Genomic DNA, 6,733 nt, shown 5'->3' with positions numbered 1-6,733 from the left:
CAGCAATTCATGCTCCTCCCCCATGCAAAATACACTCACCCCTTTTAAGGCACCCCAAAATCTAATCCCATTTAGCATCAGCTCTAAGTCCAGGATGTCATCATTTAAATCAGGTCTAAGTATGGATGAGATTTCTCAAGTGTATTTCCTTAAGTATAGCTTCTCCAGTACAATTCCTTTCCTTCTAAAGCCCTGTAAACTAAAGATAAAGTCATCTGCACCCCCATCTCCAGCATACAGTGGAGGAACAGGCATAGGATAACCACTATAGATATTCCCATTCCAAAAGGGAGGAAATGGCCTGGGTTCTGCCTCTCAAGGTCAAAACTGCATCATAATCTCACCTCACTGAGTCCTACCTACGAGTTACTATGAATGACTTTTGGATGTCTTCCTAGCTCTTCAGTAACACTATTTATTTATTTGTATATTCTTTTTCTGCCTGCTTTATGTCCAATACACTTTTAATCTGTAAGAAAATTATTGAGTTTGTGCCATTTCTATATATTTTTTATTATTTTTAATTTTAATTTTTTTATTTCAGCATATTATGGGGGTATAAATGTTTAGGTTACTAAGTGAAGTATCACAAGAATGGAAAAACAAGCACCACATATATTCACCATCAAATTGGTATTAGCTGATCAACACTTATGTGCCATTTCTATAGATGATGAATTTTATCCACTACATTTTGATTCTTCTGAATTTCATTTATAAAAGAAAACTTGAATGTGAGTTTTGGGGCTTCCCACATAACTGCACTTGATTATGGTTAATGCTTTTATAATAGCATTGATAGCCTTGTATTTTATTCAAGATTAAATTTTTGAGATTACAATAATAGCATAGGCTTCTTTAAAAATTTTTAAAAATTCCAAAGTATACAAAAAAAGAAAGTCACTTCCCCACCATCTCCCCACTTGCTAGAGATAATCATTACTAATACTTTGGTGTACACTCTTTCAGGTATGCTTTTTGTTGAAGGAGTTTATGCTCATTGTTTTGTTTTGTTTTTGTTTTTGTTTTTGTTTTTTTTTGAGACAGAGTATCACTCTGTTGCCCTGGCTAGAGTGCCGTGGCTTTAGCCTAGCTCACAGCAACCTCAGACTCCTGGGCTCAAGCGATCCTCCTGCCTCAGCCTCCCAAGTAGCTGGCACTACAGGCATGCACCACCATGCCCAGCTAATTTTTTCTATAAAGATTTCTTAGCTGTCCAAATCATTTCTTTCTAGTTTTAGTAGAGATGGGGTCTCGCTCTTGCTCAGGCTGGTCTCGAACTCCTGACCTCGAGCGATCCTCCCGCCTCGGCCTTCCAGAGAGCTAGGATTACAGGCATGAGCCACCACACCCGGCCCACTCATTGTTGATAAAATTTTTAATGTTTAATGATATTTTTGTCCATGGAGAGAACACCACACAAATACTCCTATTTTATTCAATGATCAATTTACTAAATATGTGTCTATAAACAGAGCTTTGAAACATGTTTTCGTTAATATTTAAACATAGATTGCAGCCAGGCGAAGTGGCTCACGCCTGTAATCCTAGCACTCTGGGAGGCCGAGGCGGGAGGATCGCTTGAGCTAAGGAGTTCAAGACCAGCCTGAGCAAGAGCGAGACCCCGTCTCTACTAAAAATAGAAAGAAATTAGCCAAACAACTAAAAATAGAAAAAATTAGCCAGTCATGGTGGTGCATGCTTGTAGTCCCAGCTACTCGGGAGGCTGAGGCAGGAGGATTGCTTAAGCCCAGGAGTTTGAGGTTGCTGTGAGCTAGGCTGACGCCATGGCACTCTAGCCCAGGCAAGAGAGTGAGACTCTGTCTCAAAAAACAAACAAACAAACAAAACAGATTGCAAGCTTCATTAAATTTCCTCCATCAATTTAAACTGCAATTACAAATTTAATATGATGATTCTTTTGAATCATTTACATTTTAACCAGTACACAAAATAAAAACAAATACAATGATTATAAGACTTACTATAATTATCCTTAAATCTATTTTAAAACACCAACACCACGGATTTAACTTATTACTTCATTGGTTTTTAGTTGCTTTTGTTTTTCCCGAGGAATAAGACACTTTCTTGAGATTACTAAAATATTTCTTTTGATGTTTTCTTATGTCATTAAAATCTTGTCAGACCCCTTCTTGCCCCCGAAAGAATATTGTTTAATATCCTCAATCCTCAGATCCACCACAGCTGTAGAATCAGGCTTCTTCAGCAGATGGATTCATGGTTGGAACTCTGAAGCTTGTTGTTCCTCCCAAGGAGCTATCTTTCTCAGTAAAACTTCTCCTGCTACCTCAATATGTCTTTTAATGTGTAATGTGTCATTAAAAGACATATTGCGCTTTTTGGCACATAAGCTTTTTGTTTCTGCAACCATTTTCCCATGAAATGACATACTCTTTCATTTTCACTCGGCCAGAGTTATGGAATTCTTTGTTCTGCTGTCATGAGATATTGACTTACTTTGTTAGTATTATTAAAAACATATGCATGTATTGTCAATGTCTTCTTAAGATTAAGGGAGCATCCGGTGATTCATGTCCTGGAGAGAAGGATTGTGTTTGCATATGGCACTCCTCGTTAGGACATTTGGCTTTTTTTTTTTTTTTTTTTTTTTGAGACAGAGTCTTGCTCTGTTGCCCGGGCTAGAGTGAGTGCCGTGGCGTCAGCCTAGCTCACAGCAACCTCAAACTCCTGGGCTTAAGCGATCCTCCTGCCTCAGCCTCCCAAGTAGCTAGGACTACAGGCATGCGCCACCATGCCCGGCTAATTTTTTCTATATATATTTTTAGTTGTCCATATAATTTCTTTCTATTTTTAGTAGAGACGGGGGTCTCACTCTTGCTCAGGCTGGTCTCGAACTCCTGACCTTGAGCAATCCACCCGCCTCGGCCTCCCAGAGAGCTAGGATTACAGGCGTGACCCACCACGCCCGGCCTACATTTGGCTAATTTAGCATCTAAGGACCGATCCCCTTTCTCCTTGGTCACGGAGTGTAAGCACCTGTGCTGACTAGATGTTGGGACCTCCCTTCTACCTGGTTACCATGTGTAACCACATGTGCTGATTGGTCCTTCCCATTCTTGGAACAGTTGATATTTTTGCTGGGACTATTTGACTCTCACACAGTTCCCTGTTTTTATCTTTTTCTATTTGCCAATGGAAATAATCATTTTAAACAGATGTATACTTAGAAGAAACAAACATGCTCACATGTAGTAACATTCCTTTTCTTATGAAAATCTATAAAAACATCAAAGTGTTAATATATTCACTCTTTTTTGTATTCTAATGCCTTTGTGTAACAGTTTACACTAACTTTTCTCGTTTGAATATTATTGTGAATTTGGGCCTTTCCCAAACTAATTGTATTAAGAGCAGACACTCTTGAGTGCCTACTTCCCAATCCATTATTTCATCCTTGTTGCTTCTTGGTGGGGCCCAAAATATGTTTGGGTGTCCATCCTTGCTCGTATAACCCAGGGCTAAATTGTGACTAGGCTAAGATAATCATAGCGATTCTATTTGTCTTGCGTCCTTAAAAGTTTCTGAGTTGGCACTCAGTTTTGGCCAGAAAGAGATAAGGAGAAGCTGCTGGATGGTTTTTGGGAAAGCTTTCCCTGCTCTTAAAAGAGGAGGCACAGAAAGAAATGGCCCTTCTTTTCCCACTGGAAGTTGTCATATGTGTATGGGATGGCTGGAGCAGTAGCAGCCATTTTGCTACCATCGTGGAAGTAGCTAAGGGGGAAACACACATTGAAGAACCAAATCATGAAAGACAGCGAAGTGGAAAGACGGGGGGAAAAACCCCACTGACACCCCTCCCCCACCAAAAAACTTCCTTAGTTCCTTAATGATGTTGTTGAGCCACTGACCTAAACAACCCTAGGGCCAATCTACCCCGTGGGCTGGTTATTTTCTGAGATAATAATTTTTCCTTATTGTTTGAGCCATTTTGAATTGATTTTTTGGTTACTTGCAACAGAAAGCATTCTGACACCTTTACCTATTTCAATCAATCCTATTTATGATTTCATTTTGCTATTTTAAATGTCACAACATAGCCAGTGGGAGTTCCTCTAATTAGACATTTTGCCCTTTCAGTACTGCTTTCTTGAGAGCACCCTTACTTTTTAGCAACAACAGTATGTTCTGGGCTTATTGAGTGTTTTACCTGCCCCTAACCATGGAATCAGCTACCCTCTACGGGTCCAGGTTTCTCTTAGTAGAGAATAATATTATAGACCAAAAGCTGGGCTCTAAGAAGTAGATGCAGATAAAAAAGACCATTGTTGCTATTGGGCCCCTGTTAGTAGTGATAGAGCTAAAAAAAAAAAAAAACGGTGCTCATTTTCCTAATATATAAATAGTTCCTACAAATCAATAAGAAAAAGACCAAAACCCAATAGAAAAATGGAACAGCCAGTTCACAGAAAAAGAAACACAGATTGCTCCTACAATATGAAAAGGTGCTCAAATTTACTTATAATAAGAGAAATGCAAATTAAAATTAAAACTAGGATATTATTTGTTACCTATCAGATTGGCTAAGGTAAACATGGTTAATAACACACCATTGGCAAGAGTGAGGAAGAACAAGAATTTTCATATATAGTCCACTGGTGGAGTGTAAACTGGTACAATTTTCTATGGAGAGCAATTTAGCAATTTCTGCCAAAATTACGTGGTTTTGGCCCAGTAGTTCCATCTGTAGGATTTTGTTCTATGGGTATACTTACATATGAAAAATGATATATACACCAAGGTTATTTCTTTTAGCAATTCTTTCACAGTTACAAAAGATTGCTAATAACCTAAGTGTCTGCTTATAAGAGACTCATAGACTATATTATGCTACAGCAAAACAACAGTATCATTAACAAAGAATAAGGAAGCTCTTTATGTACTGATGTGGAATAATCTCCTGATTTATGCTGCACTGTGGAAGAAGCACGGTACAGAACACTGTGTAAGTGTAAGGTATGCTACAATGTTTAGGAAAAGGACAAAAAGGATAGGCATGTATTTTCTTGGCAATATGCACAGAAGAAACTGGTAACAGTGATTGGTGGTGGTGGAGGAACCTGGTGTCTTGGGGCCAAACGGTGGAAGAAACTAGTGAATACCACTTTGTACCTCTGGAATTTTGAATCATGTGAATGTACTGTTAATGAACCCACAAGGGGGGTTCACTGTTGCTCGCTGCAGAGAAAGCCAATTACTGAGACAACGAGGATTGTCAAGGAAGAAAGGATTTATTGCAGGAGATGTGTTAACTGGGAGGTGGGAGGTATGGACTGCTTCCCTGACCTACAGGGTCAGGGATTTTTCTGGAGGTGAAATGAATAATTCATGAGGGGAGTGAGCATCATTACATGTTTTGGTGGAGTGCAGGGCAGGCAAGTCCAGTAAGAAATCATGCTAGTACACACATCCCATGATCAAAAAATGGTGGATAAGTCCCTCCCAGGGTGGGATTTTACTGGTATGAGTTAGGGGTTAACGTTGGTCATTCTTTCAGCCTTGTGCGCAGGCAGGATGCAGGGAGTAAGTTGCTCAGTGGGTCCTTGGGCATGATCTGTGGTGGGGTGTTGCTTACCTTGTCTTCTCTGGACAAACAGGTGGTGTAAGGCTTTGTAGTTGGCTCGTGGCTGCAAGGAGGCTCCGCCATTTCTGGGAAAGAAACTCAAAAGGGAATGAATCCGTGCAAAGTTACAAAGTTCTGGTCAGCGAATTTTACTGGGCTGGGAACTTGAAACATAAGAGAACTATGAAAAAAAACTATACAAAATGTTTTCTTGCTTATGGACCTGGTTACAGTACTTTCTGCTAAAAAAATTAAACCAGAAAATATGCATCACAAACATATTTTCATCAACTTCATTTGTTTTACCAGGCTGATCTTACTCTATGCCATGGTAACACCAGAGTTTATTCTACTAATTCCTTGTTATTGACATTGCCTAATAGTTATTTGTTTACCTTTGTCTCCCTCAAGGGAAGAATTTGTTTTTCAGCTCAGTGCATTTCAGCAAACACTTATTGACACCCACAAGCCCTGACACTGTGCTAAATTCAGGGGAAACAAAAGTGAATGTTGCTGGGTATGTGGTCCCTGCCTAGGAGGTGCTCATGTTAGTGCGGGATACAGACACACAAACGAAAGATCACAATGCAGGATTGATTAAGTGTGCAATAATATAAGTATGCATGTGTATTGCAGCACAATTCACAATTGCAAAGATGTGGAATCAACCCAAGTGCCCACCAATTCATGAGTGGATTAATAAAATGTGGTATATGTATAGCATGGAGTACTATTCAGCCATAAAAAGATGAATTAATACTTTTTGCCACAATCTCGATGGAACTGGAGACCATTCTCCTAAGTGAAGTATCTCAAGAATGGAAAACCAAACACCACATGTACTCACTATTAAATTGGAACTAACCGATGAGCATACATGTGCACAAAGGGAAGTATTAATAAAACTCTGTGGAAATCAAGCAGAGGGGAGCGGGTAGAAGGGAGGGGAAAAACCTACCTAATGGGTATTATGAACACTATTTGGGTGATGGGAAGACCTCCTATAGCTGGGACTCAATCATTACAAAAGCAATCCATGTAACCTAAAGCATTTGTATCCCCTAAATATTAAAAAAAAAAAAAAGACAGTAGACAGCACTATGAAGTAATAATTCAGTTCTTCAAAGC

This window comes from Eulemur rufifrons, chromosome 9, assembly GCF_041146395.1.
Source record: "Eulemur rufifrons isolate Redbay chromosome 9, OSU_ERuf_1, whole genome shotgun sequence".
In the NCBI taxonomy this organism is placed as follows: domain Eukaryota; kingdom Metazoa; phylum Chordata; class Mammalia; order Primates; family Lemuridae; genus Eulemur; species Eulemur rufifrons.
This window is presented reverse-complemented; position numbering follows the sequence as displayed.